Source organism: Protopterus annectens, chromosome 8.part0, assembly GCF_019279795.1.
Source record: "Protopterus annectens isolate FY-2018-M chromosome 8.part0, PAN1.0, whole genome shotgun sequence".
Lineage (NCBI taxonomy): Eukaryota > Metazoa > Chordata > Ceratodontiformes > Protopteridae > Protopterus > Protopterus annectens.
This window is the reverse complement of record NC_056741.1, coordinates 1,901,029,486-1,901,052,232: the sequence shown is the minus strand read 5'-3', so window position 1 is coordinate 1,901,052,232 and position 22,747 is coordinate 1,901,029,486. Positions and strand designations below refer to the sequence as shown.

General features: G+C 38.1%; 2 protein-coding genes across 3 annotated transcripts in view; one reads left to right on the top strand and one right to left on the bottom strand.

Moving 5' to 3' along the window:
- Positions 1-9,285, bottom strand: part of PSME3IP1 (proteasome activator subunit 3 interacting protein 1) — a 225,407-nt gene extending 216,122 nt beyond the window's left edge. The window contains exon 1 of the mRNA XM_044079539.1: positions 9,106-9,285. The gene's annotated coding sequence lies outside the window, so the exon portion shown is untranslated. The remainder of the gene's footprint in view (positions 1-9,105) is intronic.
- A 572-nt stretch (positions 9,286-9,857) lies between these two features.
- Positions 9,858-22,747, top strand: part of RSPRY1 (ring finger and SPRY domain containing 1) — a 1,565,455-nt gene continuing 1,552,565 nt past the window's right edge. Inside the window, exon 1 of one of the 2 annotated variants that reach the window (XM_044081400.1) lies at positions 9,858-10,119. The gene's annotated coding sequence lies outside the window, so the exon portion shown is untranslated. Of the gene's footprint in view, positions 10,207-22,747 lie in introns of both variants that reach the window. The other variant, XM_044081401.1, reaches the window with a different exon arrangement.

Here is a 22,747-nt window from a genome sequence, read left to right as displayed (position 1 = left end):
CTAGTAACTACACCCTGTCACAGTTCCTGTCTCAGAAGTCCTTTGAAGAGTCTTGTAATTGCACTGTTTTGGCCCTTTGGCTTCCCGACTCCAAAATCTTCTACTATTCACTGCATATAAGCAACTGGGTTCTTCTTGAAATATGGCAGAAAATTTTACAAGTTTTATGCATCCATTTTCATTTCTTTTACATTAAAAAGGAAATGTTACACAAAAGTATACACATTTTCTTGCCACAAGTACATATACTGCAGATTTCACAAAGCTTAAATATTGCTTTACAGTTGTAAAACTGAAATTAGAAAGAATAAAACTTCTAAATATTTTTCTCTGCCCTGGCACCACACCACCTTCATTTTCAAACTGAATAGAAGTTATCTGTAAAATTGATGCTACGAAATGAAAACTGTCCATCATTCTTGTTTGATTCTGAATCTTCACCAAAGTAGAAATGATCTAAAAAGATCAATATGTGACATTTATTCTATAAAAACATTAGCACTTTAAAACTGTACTATCAAACTTAACAGTTAATACATTTTCAAATTACTGATGCGTCCAGATTCCTTTCTTAATCCATCTTGTTTTATATATACAGGAATACTGATTTTTATCAGTATAACAAAGTTGATCCAACAATCACAACAAACAAAAAAAATGACAAAAACAATATATTGACAGGAAGTTTATATGCTTAAAAACATAAACCTGGAACACACAAAACCAAAACAAATGTTTTGAAAGGAAGGCAAGCCTCCTGCATCCACTATGTGTGGGACTGCCCCCACTACTTATATATACCAACTCTGAATTTGCACAATACCAGGGGAAAAGGCATATTCCCATCCTTACTATAACAGCGATCTTGCACCAGTACAGCAATCTGTGGTTGATATTTTGAGTTTTGTCTCGACCTTGTGATGGATCAAGTACATTTTATGTATATTTACATAAAAAAACTGCTCACACATGCATAAAATAATTACGCTACTGCAAACCATAATGCTCCTTACACTATAAAAGCAAGTAAATCAGACAGAAATACACATTTAAATTTTTTTAACCTAATGATCACAAATGTAACTGGCATGTTTTGTATTTGTGATCACTTACCTTACCCTTTTGGAGAACAACTGGATGCAAAATGCAGGACGTTTAAAATGCCTAACAGCCGAAAAACTAAAAGGCAAAAGATCAACCACAAAAGGTTGAGAACAGTACACTGATAAGATCACAGTACAGCTCTTTCTAAACTATAGTGCGATCTCTGAGCTTGTATATACAATTGGTGGGTAGGGGGAGGCACAGCCTCCCTGTATAGAACAATTTTATTTATTTAATTTTACATTTGTTAACCGGGACAGTCCGACTGGATCAGGTCCATTTACAGCGGAGGGCCGGGGAAAAAAAGCTCCACATATACTAACAGAAATGCTAGAATTGAATACATAGTAGTAAAAAAATAATATTAACACATTATAAACAGCAACACTCCAGCTAGAAAGAAATATAAAACAGGATAAACTCAGAAGTTTAACAGACTAAATACATTTAACATTGAGAGTCATAACATACATCATGTTAAAATGAAGTAACTATATTAAAAGGGATAAACAACTGTAGCATTTACATTAGTTAAGTAATAAGCCTGTCAACTTTCCACACAGCTTAAGCAGTGTTTTTAGGTTATGCATGGGCAAAGCCAGGTGTTTATGAGATGTGATTTTGAAGAGTTTTTGAAGTGTGAGATGGTGGGGATAGAGGTCAGTGATGGGGGAGTTTGTTCCAATTTCCTAGCAACAGTGTGGATGAATAGCACTTTTCCAGCAGTGTTATTAGCCCTAGAAATGCATAGAAGTAATTTGTCACTAGAACGGAGTGTGCAATTTGTTGCATAGTAGGTAAGTAATGGACTTAGTGATGGGGTTTTATCGGGATACTTCAGAATGTTATAGGCAGTAACCAGTTGGTGGTAATTTAGTAGTTGAGGAACATATAACCATTTTAAGTCCCTTAGAGCTAGACAATGATGGGATCTGAAGGTGGCGCTGTTAGCAAATTTGGCAATATTATAGCATGACATTTATCAAGGTCAAGTTTTCTGATATATGTAAGAACTGGTGCTGCATACATTAGTGTGGACAAAAAATGAGTTTGAGCTAGGATGATCCATGCTTGATCTGAGAGGAAGTTTGTGTCTGTATAATGAGCCCATTTTTTGTGAACCTTTCTGATGGTTTGAGAGATATGGACAAAGAGAAAGTTTTTGTCAATCTTAACACCGGGCAGGAGGAGGAATGATAGTACCATTTTTTTGGAAATAATAGAAAAGGAAAGAGGAGCAGACTTTGATTTGTTGGGGGTAAATAAAAGCAATTTAGGTTTTATTAGGGTTAAGGAGGAGTTGGATATTTGTGAGCCAACTTTCCACAGAGCTAAAGGATTCCTGGGGTCTGTTATCAGAGAATAAAAGCAGAGGGGGCTGAGCAGATTAAAGTCGAATCATCTGCATACTGTGTGTGTGTGTGTGTGTGTGGCATGCTGGGTGGAGGTATGTAGGTTGTTAATGTAGATAGAAAAGAGAAGTGGGCCCAGTACTGAGCTTTGTGGTACACCTATGAAAGTTGAAATGATAGGGGCACTATCAGCTAGACAGTTCTTGAACCAGGCAATAGTAGAAGGGGCAAAGGATAGGGATGCTAATGAATCTAATAGTTGGGAGTGTGAGACCATATCAAATGCTTTGGATAGATCCAAAAATATAGTAGATGTATGGTTATAGTCGTTTCTGTATTGGTTTACTAGATTAGTAAATGAGGGAAGAGCGGTAGCTGCATGGTGGTGTTGCCGGAACCAGTGTTGTGTGTGTTCAGGAAATACATGACTTGAGAGTGAATACACTTCTAGCAGCTTGGAGAGGGGAAGACAGAATAGCTATAGGATGGTAATTACAGAAGTCATAAGAATTACCACCTTTATGACGAGGAATAATGTAAGACTTCACACAACTGAGGGATGCAGGATTCTTTTATGGCGCGGTTTATGAGGATAGAAACGGAGTAGGATAATGATTCTGCAGCTAGTTTTAGGAAGTTGGCAGGTAAATTACCAGCTGCAAGGGTGGAAGGTTTTAATTTCAAAAGTATTTTTTTTAATTTTGGAGATGTGAACAGGTAAGAGTAAGTGGTGAATGTTATCTAGACACTTTTATTGAGTTTTTATGTATTTGTGTTTCGACCTTTTCTGGTCGATCGTTTGCCATTCAGTATTTCGGACATTTCCGGGTATCACTTCTGTGTCACTGTTAGACAGAGATACAGTATACTAACCTCGAAAAAGGGCATAGCAAAATTAATTTAAAATGGGTGGCGAAAGCCAAACACACTCTGGCTAGGCTTATAAATGCCTTAGGGCAGATAGCCTAGTATGAACATTTTAAAAAGTAATCGGCTTTACACAATTCATAAATATTATCACATGAGAGGACACAGCTGATAAGCTCAACAAATTCATCTCCTACTTCAGCAGCTCCATGGATGTCTTGAAGTTCATGACTCACCAAAGCAAGAACAGAATCAACTTCCTTAACCTATCCATTCATAAAACAGAAGGCTTGAATTGGTTAGCAATTACCTATACAGAAAACCCACCAGGTTTAACATATTGTTAAAAGCCACAAGCATAGATCCACAGATGTCAGGGAATGAAGGTTGCCAGAAAAATGCATCATAAACCTAAACCAATGATAAAAGACTTTCTTGAAAGTAGCTATAATGGGAAAACATGCCAACAGATCCTCAGACCAGTGGCGGACAGAAAATGGCGAAGGACAGCTGCCTATATGACTCAGCTGGGTAGGGGGATTTAACAGAATATGAAATCTATACTCAGATCTCACCACATAAAAATTCAAGAGAAGCTTTGAATAAGTGAGAATAAAGAACTCAGAAAAAAATTAAAAAGATTGTAAAAGAAACTGGAGTATATCACTTTGCACAATCCTGGATCAAGAACCCAACTTTATTTACAAAACAAATCATAGAACCCGGTTTGAGAGCCTTCCAAAACAATGATCCCAGGCAACAACATATTGAAATGCAGAACCACTGAATGCAAATGTTGTCCTTGTATAAGCAAAAATAATTTCTACAAGGGGTACTGAACAAATAGAAAGCACCAGAATTACTCAAATGAGAACTGTAACAGTGACAAAGTGATCTACCTTGCTGACTGCACCAACTACATAGGGAAAACCCTAAACACTCTGAAAAAGAGAACAGCAGATCACTTTTTAAACCCACTCACTAGAAGCATCATGGAATATCCAGACCACTCCAAATTTATTTTTCAAACTCTTGAAAGAGTTAGCATTGAAGAACTCAACAGATACATTAATGCCATTCTGGAGAAAAAGGAACTGAAATGGCAAATCAAGTTAAAAGCCAACAACAAGCCTGGAGTTCATGGCTCCTGTTCAATCAAAATCATTCTAGAACTAAAGAAGCTTGGCCACTGCAGACATTATTGAATGAACAAGGTACTGTAAGACGTAAGCTGCAGAGAGCAATTTTCAGTTTTATTTTAGTTTTGTTCTCCAAAGCAAATCTTGTATCTTCCACCATCACTTGTGTATCTTCATCACTTGTTAGGTCTGACCATAAAGCAGTCTCCTTCAAAATAAAACTAAAACCAAGAAACTACCTATGCCTAACTGATAGACTGGCAAGCTTCAAATCCCCATTAAACCCAGTTAACTCCAATGAATACACAAAATTGTACACCACCACACGGAAACAGCTGCATATACGCAGCTGTACCCCATAGGAATATGTGCAGGGCAAACTGCAAAACAAATCCACATGGTGGAACCACAGCATCAACAAGCTATATAACAAAAGGAAACAATTTTAACCAGAAGAAGAGTAATTCCCAAAATGTTAGAGCCCTTATCACTGAAATAAACAAATAACTCAGTAGCTTAATAAAATCTACCAAAGCCAAGTTTGTTGTGGTTTAGAAATTTTTTTTTTGCCAAGATGTGATAAGGTAAGAATAAGTCTTTCAAATTGTTGAGCAGGGTTTCATTATAGAATGGTTTAGTGTAGAGATACGGATCGTTACTTCTACACCTGCATTAACAATCACTTGACTTCCTTTTGAGAGGGAATGAAAGTACTTGTTTTGGCAGTTCAAACCTAGATAAGGCAAAATAAAAAACAGAACTGATGTTAGCAAAGTTACAGTCTACAAACTGATAGGATACCTCACAGAGGATACTGCTACTCTGGAACAGACTCCTCATCCACATAAAAAAGTTCAACCCTGTCTGTATTCAGGCACAACTTGAATCTATTAATGGGAAATAGAAAATTTACCCCAGGACTGCCCCCCTGTACTATTAAGGACAGAAGCAGCTCCTAAATATTTTACCTCATGCATGGGTCCCCTAGGACTGCCCCCCTGTACTATTAAGGACAGAAGCAGCTCCTAAATATTTTACCTCATGCATGGGTCCCCTAGGACTGCCAACCTGTACTATTAAGGACAGAAGCAGTTCCTAAATATTTTACCTCATGCATGGGTCCCCTTAAATTATCTATAGTATGATCCCAGTTATTGTCATCAGGGATGATATATAATTATCGACCATGAGATGGGGAAGGCCCATCTCTAACTGAATGGGATAGATTAATTCAAGCAGGAAAACAAAATGCCTGTCAGTACTAGTAAAATGCAAAGGACTGATTCTGTGAAATAGGAGGATAAAGCGGAAATGCATCCAAGTAATTAGATACATTGGAAACCACATGAAATTATATGCTTTAACTCCATTAAAACCTGCCTTCTTTTCATTAAACATACCAGATAATAAAATTATATGAATACTAAAAAATATATACAGAGAATTATTCTCTAACAAGAAAGCAAACTCAGGCAATGGTAATTTAATGTTGAGTGAATGTAGAAATGTATTCTACAAGAATGACAACAAAAATGGATGTTTAGTATCTTGCCTATAACTTACATCACAGGATGTTTAGACAGCACAAGCTTAGCTAAAATGGGATAACTAAACAATAAAGACCTAATCTACTGGTTTCATTGTCCAGGAAGTAGTGCAATACCCTCAACAGTTGGCATGAGTAAATTTCAGTTGCATCATAATTATTGGACTTCAATGCAAAATTTAAGACAAAAAAATTGTATTACAATTATTTTATTTTGACATTTGTTAACCGGATTTGTCCAACTGGGCTTGTAGCCCATTTTCAGTGGAGACCCGAGGAGAAAAGCTCCAGTAGTACATTTTAAATAAGTACAATATTAAACAATATAACAGCAGTTATAGCAAAATAATTCACATATGTTGGGTTACATGCATAAAGTTAAAGTTGCATTGAAAATAAGCTAAATAACAATTTTACACTGATATAGTTCAATAGGTCAACAATAACAATTTTAGTTTATATAAAATTATGCCAGTACATGGTAGACGCATTGGAGAGAGAGGTGTAATGAGGTACTAAGTATGGTCCTTTTGGGGGTACATAAAGGGAAGGAAGACTAGGTAGGGTCATGGCAAGGGCAGGTTCTGGAATTGAGAAAAAAGTTCATTTTTAAAGTGTGAGGTGTGGGAGATTGAACGCAAGTCAAGGGGAAGTTTGTTCCAAGCATGGGCAAGGGAGTGTTTGTAGAGTAGTTTGCCTACTGACCTTTATGGGTGGTAGACATCAAGTAATTGTTGGTAAGAAGTATGGAGGGTCCAGGATGGGATGTAGATGGAGACTACAGAAGACAGAGATGGAAGACAGAGATGGACAGAAGGAGGGTTTATAAAGAATAGAGTGTATTTACAATTAATGTCAGAGAGAGAAATACCCTGTCATTTTCTAATATTTTGGTATAATTATAAATGGAAAACATACAATTAAAACATTTTCAACTAAATTACATAAAACAAAACGTATAAATAGAAACAAACTTGGATAATAATTATTAAAGATTTCTATTACAATGTGTACCGGAAGATATCAATTTAACAAATATAAAAATTTGATTTAAAGTGCATTAGCTCAGCAATTAGTAACATACACACATTTTATATATATATATATATATATATATATATATATATACACACACATACACATATATATACACACACACACACACATACATACACACACACAGAAACTGGAAAATGTTTACATGGGAAAATATTCACAAAAACACTAAATCCAATAATTTAAATTTGCTTGCAACATAAAAAGAACATGCTTGTGAAACAGGTATGCGCCTCACAGGATTCCCACTCTTTGGAATGGGCTGCCCATCCATGTAAAGCAGAGTTCAGATTAGACAGAGTCCCTCATTGACTCTCCAAGAGGAATCTTGATGAGTGGATGGGAGATCGTAGGTTTACCCCGGGTATCACTTCTGTGTCACTGTTAGACAGAGGCACAGTATACTAACCTCGAAAAAGGGCATAGCAACATTTTATTTATTTATCTAACATTTGTTGACCGGGAATGTCCGACTAGGTTCCACAGAGCCTGTTTTCAGCGGAGGCCCGGGGAGAAATGCTCCAGATGCATGTCTTTGGAATGTGGGAGGAAACCCACGCGAACACAGGGAGAACATGCAAACTCCACACAGAAGGCACCCCAGCCGAGAATCGAACCAGAGAACCTCTTGCTGTGAGGTGACAACGTTAACCGCTGCACCACTGTGCCGCCAAAAATAAATAAAAAAAAAAATTAATTTAAAATGGGTGGCGAAAGCCAAACACATTCTGGCTAGGCTTATAAATGCGCTAGGGCAGATAGCCTAGTATGAACCTATGAACACTAGTCAAATGTAGCCTTGACCACTGGATGGGAAACTGCAAATTCACCTCCATGTTACTGATAGTGGTCTCTAACTAACATAGCTCCCCACTAAACCTTTGGCAACCTCCTAACATACCCCCTCCAAATGAACAACCAAGTTACATTGGTACACAATAAGGTTGGGTTGCACAGCCAGTCTTAAAAAGGCCCTGGTGGTCATTAGCTTAGTATGTAACTATGACTATATTTACAATCGCAACGCTTTTACAAAATTCTATGGTCCAACAAATGCAGTTTTAAAATCATTAATAATGGTCAATTGTCCTGTTCCAGAAACCATTAAAAAATTACAGTATTCTTTATTATTAGATATACTCGCTTTTGCTAGAAAAGTAGTTATTTCAAAGTGGAAACAATAAACTTCTATAACTTTTAAAGAATTAGAGTTAACATTGCTGTATGTTAAAAAAAAAAGAAAAAGAGCAAAAATAATCCTTGGCAAAAATACTGGATTAAACCGAAATCGCTTTTGGAAAAAAATACAACTAAAACATGGATCAACTAATAATTATCACCAATCAGGTGTATGATACAGATTACAAAAGGATTACGTTTTGATTACCTTTAGACAACTGTAAACAGTTGATGCTGTATTAAAGGGATACAAAAGATCTATCTACTCTATTCAGCATTTTGCAACCACTAACATCGTAGTTATCCCCCCACACCGCTTGCTTGCACATGAGCGTCCCCTTGCTCGTTGCATATAACCAACCACGTCATCAGCAAAAGAAGTTCGCAGAAGAACAGACCATAGTACATTTCTAATGCCCAGCTTGCATAAATTAGAATGCCCTGAATACAGTAATACGAATCAATCAGGTGAGAAGTATGAAATTACATTATTCATACTGTAACCACCTTCTCAGTAAAAGCCTATAAAAATCCCCACTTTCTCCATTATGTCACAGCCATCCTCCAAAACTTTTTAAAATCACAGTTCCACTTAGCTTCTTAAAATAAGCAGATATTTCAGGCGCTGTAATAATAAATGCTGGTTATCTAAAACCGGTTCTGTATGGATACATTGCATTTATTTGTTAACGGGGCAATGTGTGAAGCTAAGACAGCTGCACATCCCAAACAAATAAGTACTTCAATATTGGACGTCCATTACTGAATTACAAGCACACATACAATTAGAAAACTAAACACAAGACGCAACGATGATTAAGCAGCTAAAACTTGCACAACGCAAATAACACATAAAACCTACCGGAAGTACACCGCTTCAGGACGCAACAAATTTATAAGTACTACAGCACCAAATACTACTCGAGATACAAACTCTGTGCCCGTATACACAAATAATACAGCTCATAACTCTGTAATGGGGAACATCCACACACTCATCACCGCTTGGGGTTAACACTCGTACGCGACGCTTCTGTTTGACGTAGCGTATAGCAGCGACATAATACGAAAGGAAGAGGGGGAGTAGTTTGGGTTTCCGCGGTGGGTTTGCTCTGGGAGCTGTTTATTGCTTGTGCATTCTCTTCGCTTTATTTTTTTATTTCTGTTTACAGCCTGGTGTAGCTGTAAAGATCATTTGAGGGTTATCTAGCTTGTATTTATTTTACATAAGTTTTAATGTTGTACATCTTAGAAACCAACATTGCACATAAATTTTACTTTTGCTATTGTTATTAAAGTCACGACTCTTAGAAACCAGCCATTGCACATAATGTTTGCTCTTGTTGAGGTTATTAAAACGAACTCCTTGTTAAATCTTTTTTCTTTAAGTAACGTGTTTTAATTATACAGCTGAACTACTTCTGAATACTAGTACAATTTCTGTACACTTTTTTTTTAAACAGTTTGGTTTTTAGGGTGCTATTTTAATAAAGACCAAAAGAGTACTTTTGCACAGAACGAGCTGTCTCTGAAAATGATTACCTACTGCTAAAGCTGTGAGTTCCAGAAAGAGAAACAATGGAGTTGGAGAGTTGCGATTACATACTCCCTGGTGGGCGGTGCTGGGTATGGCGCCTGCGCGGAGTGCCCCGTTTGACTCAGTTTTATTTGGAGATTGATGGGTGCTTTATACAAGGTAGTGCGAACGTTGTTGGTTGAGGCAAGGCAACAAAGACTGAGTCGGATAATACTGGGAAGAGGAACAGGCGGAATTGTAGGCATTTTACTGGACTGGCGTGGAGCTTATCACTTTGGGGAAGCCTTTTGGAGTAATAAGGCCGTGGGACGTGGATTAGGGACCAAGCCCGGTAGTTTGGTAGGCCTGTTTTGGTTCTCTGTGGCTTGTCGTATGGAAAGCTGTTCAGAACTGTCCTTTTTGTTGTCACCAAAACTCCGCAACTAGGTAGAACGCAAGGATGTTTATATTGCTATGCTTTTATCCGTACTGGAAGCTTAAAACAAATGTTTATATTGCTAACCTTTTATCATTATTTATTTGGAAACTTTTCAAAGGAATTAATATTTTGGTTTGATAGTGCGTGTATTCATATATATATTGGGAGGGGATACTCATCTTATTTTGTTGTGACAGCAGTGACGGCCTTACCAAGTTATTTGCAGTAAAGCTGTCTTTTAATTAATTTATTTGTATTAGACAAGCAATCGGAAATTTGCGTTAGTGTACCTCTGCAGTATTTTGTAGTAGTTGTAATCCGGAAGTGGAGTTTGAGACGCACTATTTGCTGGTGATGCTCTGTAAACCTCCTATTATTAGTTTGACAGCGGAGAAGATTAAATATTGTGTTAGGTGTTTGCTGTGGTTCTGTGTTTGATTCCTATAACTTCAGCTTGCGTGCTGTGCAAGTTATTTGACAAGATATGCTCCTGGGTCGCGAAGGATTTAGAGGGACTAATGTCTAGATGACATTTAACCCGTTAACAAGCACAATACACACGCTGATGAAAGGGGAACCTTTTGTGAAAGTGAAACTGACCCTAGTTATGCTTCTTAGGTTCCTGGTTGCCTGTGTTCTTGATGCCTGTTGCTCATATTCCTGTTTACACTACTGTTTTACACTCTCTGCTACTGTTCATGTGTGCATCGCGTTTTAAGTTTAACGATTGTTTGAATAATAAACCCGTGAGAGTTCCTGTCCAGCATCGCTACAGTTCTCGAAATCTGATTTGTGGTTGTTCATTTCGGACAGTTGACAAGTTTCAGCTGCGTTTAGTTTTACTTTTGATTTATGTATTGTAAATGTTGAGGAAGAATGATTTTATTTTTTTATACTTAAGATGTCTACAGTATCTTTCTCCGTCACAGTTCTTTTTAATTGCTACTTTTGCAAGTGCATCTGTGATAAGGCTACTTTGTACTAGAGTTGTCAAGTTTGGACCCAGTTGTAGTCCACTGCTTACTGGGATGGATGAGGAAGATCTTTGTAATAGCAATTTGGCAGTGTACTGTAATTTTTGTTGTACCGTGGAATTATAAGTGATATACATTTATTGATCATGATCTATGTTATGTAATGCGTAAAAACAAATGCTTTATAATAAGGATACCAAAATTGGTAATGTTAAAAGTCAGCTGTGCAAGGCTCCGTATTGCTACATGCAGTTGATTAACCACATACACACGAAGGAGGGTGTACTAACTAGGTTAGTAAATTTGTTTCGGGCAGCTTGTATGCTGTAGTGTTTTTTATGTGTGTTTTGCAAACAGTATTTCATTTAATAGTTGATTTTCAACAAAAAAGTGGGTTTTACTATTTATTAAGGTTAGATAACTTGGGGAGACTTAAAAAATTCAAGAACATTAATGAGATACTCTGTCTAAAATATTTTATTGCTTTGCCTGACTGGGAATATTTTGTTTTCATTAATCCCACAGAGAAGCGCTCCAAACTTCATTATATATTGGGGAAAAGTCAATATTTTCTGTTTAGGTGTATGTCATTTAGAATATAAAGTATGCTTTCAACATATCTTCCATAGAATGAGCCTTATGTGCACGAGTTCCTCAAGGATCAGTGATAGACCCACTATTTTTCCTCTGTTCTTTGTTTTTGGTTACAGCATTAACATTCTTGGTCTAGTCATTACTTTGTCTGCATGGAGTGTATTACTCCTTCAAAACAGTAAATCACACTCGGTCCTTTAGAAAATGTTTTTCAATCAAGTTTAACAAACCTTTGTCAGTGGGTACAGAATAACACACTAAACCTTAGTTTTTTAGACATTTAGTTTTTGCACCCCCCCCCCCTGTAAAGCAGGAAGCAGCTAACAATGACTTATAAGACAGTATTATTCCAAATGTCTTTTGAGTGCAAGTACTCATCGCTGTCACTTACAGTCTGTACAGATTATATAGCAAGCACAGTACTTTCACAAATCAGACTGTCACAGTCTTTTTTTCTACTTTCCTCTAAAGCCAGGAGAACTGTTAACCTAAACTTGAATGATGATTGCCCTTATTTTCCTTTCATGGTGTATCTAATACACAAAAAATACACCTTGTTGAGAACAAGATCTTTAGCTGTATTAGCCGATTCCCTGAAATAGCAGTGTAACATAATTAAAAACCTGCACTGATTGTTAATGATAGGGCAAGGGCATCTTCAGCTGCTTTGTATTTAAAATCTTAAAACTAGGATACTGTCTTAACCATTAAGATCAAAAGTGCAAGTCAAGGAATGATCATACTTATTGAGAAGTTGTCAAGAAGACATTTATTATACTTGTTAGGGCCACTTTAAAAAATAAAATTGCTGAAAGTTTTTTTTTTTTTTTTTTCCACGCATTTGTCCTGCAACTTGGAATCCTCTAGCTAAAGAAATTAAAACTTTAACAGTTAAGGAATTCAAAGTCGAGCTGCACAAGCAAGTCTTTAGTGAATCTAGCTGCAAATGTTACAGGGGTAATGGCTAAAACAAGTGTCATCATTGTAAATCTAAATGTACTACAAGTACTTGTGCAAATTAATACTATAGTCTTTAGATTTTAACTGTTAAATGGTCCCTTTATTCTTTGTAACCGCTACTTTATTCACAGTTGTAATCAAATCAATGTATTGTGCACTCTGTTATAAACGAGTAATTCATGGCTGAAAAAGGTTAGTACACCAGTTTACCTACCTGCTCAACAAATGTAGTTTGAGAAAAGTTTGCTGTTCTGTCACACTGAAATACACTACAAGTATCAAAACAGTTTTTGCAGTTCAGAAAACATGGTAACTTCATAAGTGAAAATACATTTTGTTGTAGTGTGCGGTGACATTTTGGAAGTACATATGTCTGATTGTTTACGTTGGGTTATATCCTCTTTAGTTTAGTTTATGCAAGAGTGGGTGGTGCCAACTTGATATCCCGATTTCCGGCATTGCTGACTTAAGCTTAGTGAGAGATGACTATCCACGTTCAGAAAGGGGGCTGACACCCACCCTCGATCATTTTCACTTCTTCATTACATGATTTTAAGTTTCTTGTGGTTGGGCAGGGGGTGGGGTAGAAGTACATCGAGGGACATTACATCACTTGTTTTTTTTCTCTTTTTCTCCTCAAGAAGAGATTCCCCATGGATATGCACTTCTTGTACAAGAAGAAGTTTGAAGTTATAACTATAGTATTAGCATGTTACTGGGCAGAATATTTATTTGTTGACAGGTTTAGTCCGACCAGGCAAAAACCCTTTTCAGTGGAGGCCTGAGGAGAAAAGGATTACAAGTAAAAGATGCAGTATTTGTAAAGAGTTACTAAAATAAATGAGAGAGAATATTAACTTACAAAAACTCCAGTTGTACAAAAAAGTACAAGATAATGTGATACATAATAGGAGTCAAACTTGTAAATTCAGTTACTAAATATGTGGTTAAGATATGAGCACTTTTGTAAAGTTATCGTAGAACTATATAATCGATTTTTTTCCTAGAACTATAGAATAAGCAGTATGCACAGTCAAAAAAAGGCACAGAGTGTGAAGCACAGCAAAGTGATAGTAGCTTGCTTGGGTATTAGAAGAAAGGGGACTGCAGTGACAGGGAGAATAGATTACGTTGGAGCTGGGCAGAGGCAGGACCAGGAATTGAGAAGGTTGTCCTTTAGAGATTTTTTGACACAGTTAGTGTTGGAGATGTTTTTTAGGCATCAGGTGGGGGAAGTTTTATTCCATGCATTAGCAACTGAGTGACTGTAGAGAAGTTGACCTATGTTTTTCTTTGGCTTATAAATATCCAGCAGGTGTATATCAGAGCTATGGAGAGTACGATTAGGGGTGTAGGAAGAGCAAGCAGGACAGGCTGTGGATTTATTTGTTTAGGATGGAGTGGGTTAGGTGTAGTTGAGGTAGCAGGAGTTGTTGGTGAAATTCAGCCACTGCAGGTTTTTTTAATGATATGCAGTGGTGAGAGCGGTAGGGTTGATTGGCTACAAATCTGGTGACTTTTATGTTAAGTGGTTTCAAGTTTGGATACAAGATGGGATTGTATATTAGTAATTATTTATTTAGTTTTAATTGTTTGACATTCGTTAACTGGGTTATTCTGGCTGGGCATTATGCCCTTTATCAGCAGGGACCCAAGGAGAAAAGCACCAGATTACATTAAGTTAGATATACAGTGAGTATTTGAAGGAAAAGAATGCATCGTTATAATACATGGCAAACAATTGAAAAAATATAAATTAATGCATCATACAATGAGTCATACAAAATTATTGTGATGACATGGATTAAAAGAGAAGTTAAGGAACAAGGAAGTCAGCTTAAGAATCATATTATGCTTAAGATAAAAACGAAGACTTTGGTACACAAGGAGTAACAGGGATAGGACATTTTAGGTGAAATTTACTGGAGGATAGCTAGTGGTAGAGGAATAGAATGAGCAAAAGGTATGTTTCCCAAAAAATATATGGGAAATTAGACTGAGGGGGCAACAGTGATATAAGGGAGATACAGGATAATGGCAGAGATGGTGACATTCAGGTGGGGTCTTTACAAGAGCAAATCCAGGAGTTAAGCAGAAATTTCTTGAAAGCTATTTTAAAACTGGATAAGTTGTTAAGAGAGCGGATGTGGAGAGGGAGTTTGTTCTAGGCAGAAGAGACTGAGTGGCTATAAATTATTTTGCCAGTGGGTTTGTTGGGTTTGGAAATTTGCAGCAAGAGTTGGTCGGCGCTATGTAGGTCACGGTTTGGAATATAGGGCGAGATGAGATTTGCCAGAGATGGACAAGCCAGGGGTTGGTGAAGGATAATGTGGGCCAGGTGGGGCTGTAGCAAGAGGAGTTGATGTTGAAGTTCCAGCCAGTGGAGTCTTTTAAGAAAAAACAGTGGTGTGATCGATAGCCAGATCCGCCAGTAATCTCCCCTATTTTATTGTGAATTCACATTTTATTAGGTTCTTATGGATGTGGGTAAATATTGGAAAGGTGTATAGCAGGGTGGGGAGTTGGTAATCTTGAGCTAAGGATAATTTAGATTCTGGAGTTTTTTTTGTTCCTAAACAGAAGACCAAGTTTTTGGTGTGTCTTTTTAATACAGCTATTGATGTGCATGTCAAACTTGAGTTCATCATCTGTATAAACCCCGAGAATTTTAGTGCGGGATTCAACTTTGATAGCGGTGTTTAGAGAGGAGACTGAGAAGGAGGGCTTGAGGTGTTGGAGAGATTTAAGAAGGAAGAGTAGGAGTTTAGTTTTGTTGGTGTTAAGCAGCAGTTGATTGGTAGGGAGTCATTTTTGAGTGCAGAGATTCTTGAATGAGAGTAAGTAGGTGAGGTAGATTATCAGATGTGGAGATGATAGTTGATTCGTCAGTCTATTGTATAAGAGTGGAGTTTGGGCAGGAGTGGTAGGAATTGTTGTTGAAGATATTGAAAGTAAGGATTTGGGTGGCATACAGTAGTGTGGAAATAAGGTAGGCCTGAACAAGTGAGTGCATAGATTGACTTGTGAAGTATTTCTTGAGCCTATGTAGCATGCCAAGTTTCTGGTGGGTCTTTTTGATGCTCTGATGAATGTGGAGATTTGAATTTTAGTTTGTCATCTGTTGGGACTTCCAAGTACTTTTGTGTAGTACTCAACAGAGGTAGTAGTATTGTTTAGGGAGGTGATAGTGAAGGAATTTTTGTGTTGATAGAGAAATTTAGAAGAGAAGTTTGTTTTCTCTGGACTGAGTAGGAGTTGGTTACTTGTGAGCCATTTTTCAACAGAGTGGAGTGTTTCTTAAGGGTGAGAAGGTGAGAGAGTGTGATGCAAAAGATAATTGTAGAGTCATCAGCATATTATATTAAAGAAGAGGTGAGGGCAAGATGTGTAGAGGTTATTAGTGAAAATGAGTAGTAGTCTAAGAATGGAGCTTTGGGGAACTTCAGTTTGGAAAGAGAGGAAGGGGGAAGAGGCAGAAAGCCATTTAACAGACTGAAGTCTGTCAGAGAGGTAGCTAGAGCATCAGCTAAGAGTAGAGTGTGAGAGATTTGTCTGACTAGTTTAGAGAATAGTAGCTGGTGGGAAACTGTTTTGAAAGACTTGGCCTCTCTAACTTGTTTTAATCCCAATATTTTGCTATAAACTGTGTGAAAGATTTAGTGCTGTAGAGTTGCTGTGATAGGGACGAAAGCCATGTTGGGATAGGGGTTGGAATGTTTTCCTGTAGGAGATGATCCAGAAGTTGTTTGTGAATGCACTTTTCAAGTAGTTTTGATGAGGGAGATGGAATGGCAATAGGTCTAAACTTTGAGGGGTCAGTAGAGTTTCTGCCTTTGTGCAGGGGTATGACATAATTTCTTCCTGATTTCAGGAACTGTGATTTCACGGATAGATCTATTGATTAGTATGGAGATGGAATATGCAATAGAGTTTGCCGCAAGTTTAAGGAAAGGTGGAGGTAAGTTATCGGCAGATGGAGAGCAAGGTTTAAGTTTATTGAGGAGTAGGAGAGGTAGTGGGGAGAGCAGTATTCTCTTTTATGTTCACTGATTCAATCCAAAACTTGAAGGAGTTGAGAAGGGAGGTTGTATTGACAGAGCTCTTAGAGTAAGGGTTTGGTGTGGAAGGGCTCCATGGATTTAGTAGTATGTTGTTTTGAATGTCAGAATTATTTTGGGATGGAATGAGGATTATTTAGAGGCGTTTTGTATCTCGGTTGATTTGCTTTTTGGTAAGATTATGGAGTTCCCTATAGTTTTGAAGATGAGAAGGATATTTGTGGTGTTTTTCCCCCCGTGTTTTTACAGGCTGTATCTCTCTTGTGCATAAGGGTACAAGTGGGCTGTTTAAACAATGAGCAGAGGTGCTTTTAATGCTAATTTTTCAGGTGGGGGCCTGGAAGTTTAGTGCATTTGGAAGATGCTGTTAAATTTCAGTCCAGTGTCTTTGAGGGGGAGGTTGTGGAGGAAGGACCAGTTTATTGGGTTAACACATTGTTAAAAGTATCTGGGTTGAAATTAGTGAGTTTGTGACAGTCTTTTTTTTATATCAGTGGGATTTGCATGATTGTAGGAAGTATTTTTGAATACAAGTGGGGTGGTGGTCATTTAGGGTATCAGAGTAGTAGGGTTATGGTCTAAATTAGGATTAGAAGAGAGGATCCAATTGAGTGTAGTGCCTGTGCTGGTCTGTTTATTAAAACATGTTGGGGTGATGAAGAGCTGGGAGAAACAGTAGGAATTAATACTGGTGTTAGACTGCAATGCACTAACCTGTGATTCACCTTTGTTAACATCTCCCAAGGTAATAGTTTCATAAGCGATAGTGTGGGATATCCAAGAAAGAATAAGTTCTAGAGTAGGAATGTTGTTACAGGTGGAATGTAAATAGCAACAATGGCTGTCTTTTTGAGATTATTTAACTTAACAGCTTACGATAAGGACTTCTGCAGGGTGGAAGCCAGGTGGGGTTATGGGCAGAGGATAATGGGAGAGTAGTAATGGCACCGCCATTACTAATCTGTTTAGGCTGATAATATTGTAGTCAGTGTGAAGGATTTTAGTGTCTGATATGTGGGGTTTTAGCCAAGTTTCTGACGGGGAGAAGATGTTGAGGGGTGGAGAGAGATCCAGGAATGAAGTGAAGTGACTTTTTATGATTCTTTGAATGTTGAGGGAAAGTATAGTTAGGTTATTGGAAGATGATGTGGAGTAGGTCTACGAGGGGGTGTCAGAGGAGGAGTTTGTTGGAGGTGAGAGATGTATATGGGGAGAAGAGCTGGGGACAGGATCTGGGCCGGGATGTATATGTCTTGAGAGAAGTATTTTAAATACAAGTGGTTTAAGTACAGTTGAGTTGTAGTTGAGAAGGAGATATTTTGGTTTTATCTTGGTAGAGTGTGACGGGACTTGGAAAAGTTTTAAATTTAAGTAGAGTAGTGTCATTGAGATTAGAAAGTGAGGGGGCTGTATGTACAGTGTGAGAGGTTGAGAGATCCTTTTTCTTTTTTTTGGTAGCTTAGTGTAGGAGATGGGTATAAGTTTGAAAAGGAACAATAATAGGAGGTGGAGTAAGAAAGAAAAATAAATAAAAACAAGTTAACTAAAAAGCATGATGTATGAGCAGTAGATTAGATAGTTTTGGGAATATGGTGGAGTAGCAGATAGTAAAAAAGATGTAGGATATAAAGTAGTAAAGGTAGGTAATAGAATGTTGGACAGTTGTAGGAAGAGTTTGGGGTGTGTAAAGGTAAGGAGGATGGGTTACAGGATCCAGTGATGTGAGTTTTGTCTTATTCTTGAGGTCGTAAGGAAGTTTGAAGGTGTGAGGAGGGTATGGGTAGTGAGGATGGAGTACAAGTTTAGTGTATGTGGGGGTGGCTGGAAATTTGGGTTGGGGAGCGTAGCTGGAAGAGCCTGACTGGTTCTGTAGCTGTTGAGATCTTACCAATCAGTGATGCCAAGTCAGGATTATAAAGTATGGAGAGGGAAGTGAGCTAGTATGAAACGAAAATAAAACTGCAGGAAAGATTTTGAAAATAACTTTATTGTAAGGTAACCTGAATGTTTCAACTCTGCATATATAAAGTTTATGAGCAGTATAATAAACCAAGGAGAGGGGAGGTGAGGATACCTGTGAGGTGTGCACACCAGAGATTTTAGTTACAGTGAGGTAATTAAGCAGAAAAAAACATTGTTTTTTAAAATTCCACTGTTAAAAATAAGTTTAAGATGCTAAAATAGAATACCATACAATGTACTAATTAAGCGTTAAGCTTGGAAAATATTTCTTTCAGTATCCTTCTTAAGTAGCAAACCTAGAAAGCTGTTAGTGTTGCCAGAGGTCAATTTTTGAGGTTGGGAGCCTTTTACTGCTCACGGGAGTAGGTGGCACAAGTGGAAATTATGAACATCAGGACACAAATGAAGCAAATCAGGGACACTTGAGAAGTATGTAAGTAACTTTATAAGTATGTAATTTGTGTGTGTGTATAGATATAGATATAGATATATAGATATATAGATATATATATAAAAAATCCTCCTCTTCTTTCAGCTGTTCCCGTTAGGGGTTGCCACAGCGGATCACCTCTTTCCATTTCTTCCTGTCCTCTGCATCTTGCTCTGTCACCAACCACCTGCATGTCCTCTCTCACCACATCCATAAACCTTATCTTAGGCCTTCCTCTCTTCCTGTTACATGGTAGCTTCATCCTTAGCATCTTTTTCCCAATGTACTCAGCATCCCTCCTCTGCACATTTCCAAACCAATGTAATCTTGCCTCTCTGGCTTTGTCTTCAAACCTTCCAACCTGGGCTGACCCTCTAATATATTTATTCCGAATCCTGTCCACCAGTGCAAATGTTAACATCTTTAACTCTGCCACATCCAGCTCAAACTCCTGCCTTTTTGTCAGTGCCACTGTCTCCAACCCATATAACCTAGCTGGTCTCACTACCATCTTGTAGACCTTCCCTTTCACTCTTACATGTACTCGTCTGTCACAAATCACTCCTGACACTCTTCTCCACCCGCTCCATCCTGTCTGTACTCCCTTCTTCACCTCTCTTCCACACTCACCGTTACTCTGAACTTTTGACCCCAAATATTTAAACTCCTTCACCTTCGCCACCTCTACTCCTTGCATCCTCACCATTCCTCTATCATCCCTCTCATTCACACACATATATTCTGTCTTAGTCCTGCTGATCTTCATTCCTCTTCTCTCTAGAGCATATCTCCAGGGTTTCCTCCACCTGTTACCTACTCACTACAGATCACAATGTCATCTGCAAACATCATAGTCCACGGGGACTTCTGTCTGATCTCGTCTGTCAACCTGTCCATCACTATTGCAAATAAGAAAGGGCTCAGAGCTGATCCTTAATGTAACCCCACCTCCACCTTAAATGCATTCGTCACTCTCACCGCAGACCTCACTGCTGTCACACTACCCTCGTACATATCCTGTACCACTCTTGCATACTTCTCTGACACTCCTGACTTCCTCATACAATACCACAACTCCTCTCTAGGCACCCTGTCATATGCTTTCTCTAAGTCTACAAAAATACAGTGCAACTCCTTCTGATCTTCTCTGTACTTTCTCCATCAACACACTCAGAGCAAACATCGCATCTGTAGTGCTCTTTCCCGACATGAAACCATACTGCTGATCACTAATAATCACACCCCTTCTTAACCTAGCTTCCACTACTCTTTCCCATAACTTCATGCTGTGACTGATCATTTTAATCCCTCTGTAGTTACTACAGCTCTGCACATCACCCTTATTCTTAAAAATCGGTACCAAAACACTTTTTCTCCATTCCTCACGCATCCTCTCACTTTCCAAGATTTCATTAAACAATCTGGTTAAAAACTCCACTGCCATTTCACTTAAACACCTCCATGCTTCCACAGGTATGTCATCTGGGCCAACAGCCTTTCCATTCTTCATTCTTGTCATAGCTATCCTTACTTCCTCCTTGTTAATCCATTGTACTTCATGAATCACTATCTGTACATCATCCAACCTTCTCTCCCTCTCATTCTGTTCATTCATCAACCCCTCAAAGTACTCTTTCCATCTCCTCAACACACTCTCCTCGCTTGTGAGTATGTTTCCCTCATTACCTTTACCTGCTGCACATATTTCCTAGCTCGTCCCTCTACACACACGTATGTATGTATGTATATATATATATATATATATATATATATATATATATATATATATAAATTTATATATATATAATATGTGTGTGTATAGGTATGCAGATTTTTCTGTAGGAGAATTTGTTCCATAATTTATTCAGTTTTGTTAACTGGATGACTGAGCTAGTCCCAGGCCCCTTTTCAGTTATGACTTGAGCCAAATAGACATATTTAGATGCATTACATTGGTATTTTCAAAGTAGTAATGCTACTGGTAAGTTTATTAATATGTAATCTTAACAGCAGCAGTACAAATTGATGATGTACCAAGGGTTATCAAATTGAGAAGTTCATGTATGGAGGAGTGCTGCCTAATAGAAATCAAAACACGTCAGTATTGTACATTTCAGTACAACATCACCGCTACAAAACTTAACCCCAGCAATGTTAATATTTGGGAATGGCAACCAGTATTTCAGGTGATGACCACAGTTTACAAGGGATCTGTCTCTATGCTTTAACCACAGAGCAGAAAGACTTCTTAAATCTAAAAGCATAGCTAGTTGGAGGAATCTGTACCAAGGCAGGCTACTTAGAGATGAGCAGTGAGATGTGCCGTGATCGCTTTCTGCTTATTGTATGCCTTCTTAAGCTTGATTTGGGGAGATGGTTATAATCCAATGAAAAAATGCGTGCTACTGGAGGCTGCAGCCAGCTTAGAGAAATCTGTAGATTTATAAGTACTAGGTTAGCTGCCCTTGCCGAACATTTTAAGCCTTGGCAATTTCCCTCTTTGTGCTTGCAGTAACCTATCCCATTTGGTTCTAGATTATCTTTACCCATCACATGATCAGTAATTATGAGGTCAGCTATTTTCATTAGGAGTAATACGTACCATAGATAATTTGGGAAGACCCCTATGCATGGGATGAAGTATTTAGGAGCTGCCTGTTTCCCTTAGTAGAACGGGGGCGGTTCTGGGGTAAATTTTCCATTTCCCATCCGTATGTCTAAGTTGCATTTGATTGTGGTCTAGGATGAACTTTATTTTATGTGGATGGGTGAATGTGTTCCACAGTAACAGTATCTTCTGTGTGATACACCTGTCCCTGCAAACTGTTGATGTTGTAGAAGAGGTTTAGATCCCTGTTTGACTTGCTGATGTTCTGTCCAACCGTCAGTAGTGTGTCTGAGGATGCTTTGTATGCCAGACACAAGTCTCTTCTTAGCAGTCTGCAGGATATTGAGTATAGTGACAGAGCTTTGAGTTGATCCATGCAGGACATGCTTAGGCCTTGTATCCTTTCTGGTAAGATCTCTCTGGGTATTTGCCTGTTTAAAATGTGTTTGGACAGATTGGCCAAATGAAAGCTGAATAAAAGGTGGAAATGATACCCAAATCTAGACAGAATCTGTTTGTTTATGAGCTGTGCAGTATAGAAAGACTTCTAAATTATGACCAATTTACATCTATTGTTGTCACTGTCCACATAAGTGTCCAAATACTGAACTGGGTTAACTCTTAGGGGTGTTTGTCAGTCTGGTAGTTCTTTGGGGTAGATGCCTTCCCAAAGGATACAGGAACACATTTTAGCATTTAGTTTTAATTCATGATTTTGGTACCGGTAAATTTATTTAGAATAAGCCTTCCTGCAGGATGGTTGTCATTTTGTGATTCAGTGACTACTCCTAAGAGTCCTTTGTCTTTTACTTCAGAAAAGTAAATGCCAAACAGAAGAGGTGTCGGCACAGAACCCCGGGGGACTCTACTGGTGACTGATCTTTCTGTGGAGGCAACTTCCCCTATTTTGATTATCTGCATTCTGTCTGAGCCAGTTAGCAATCCAACGGGTAACATATGTGC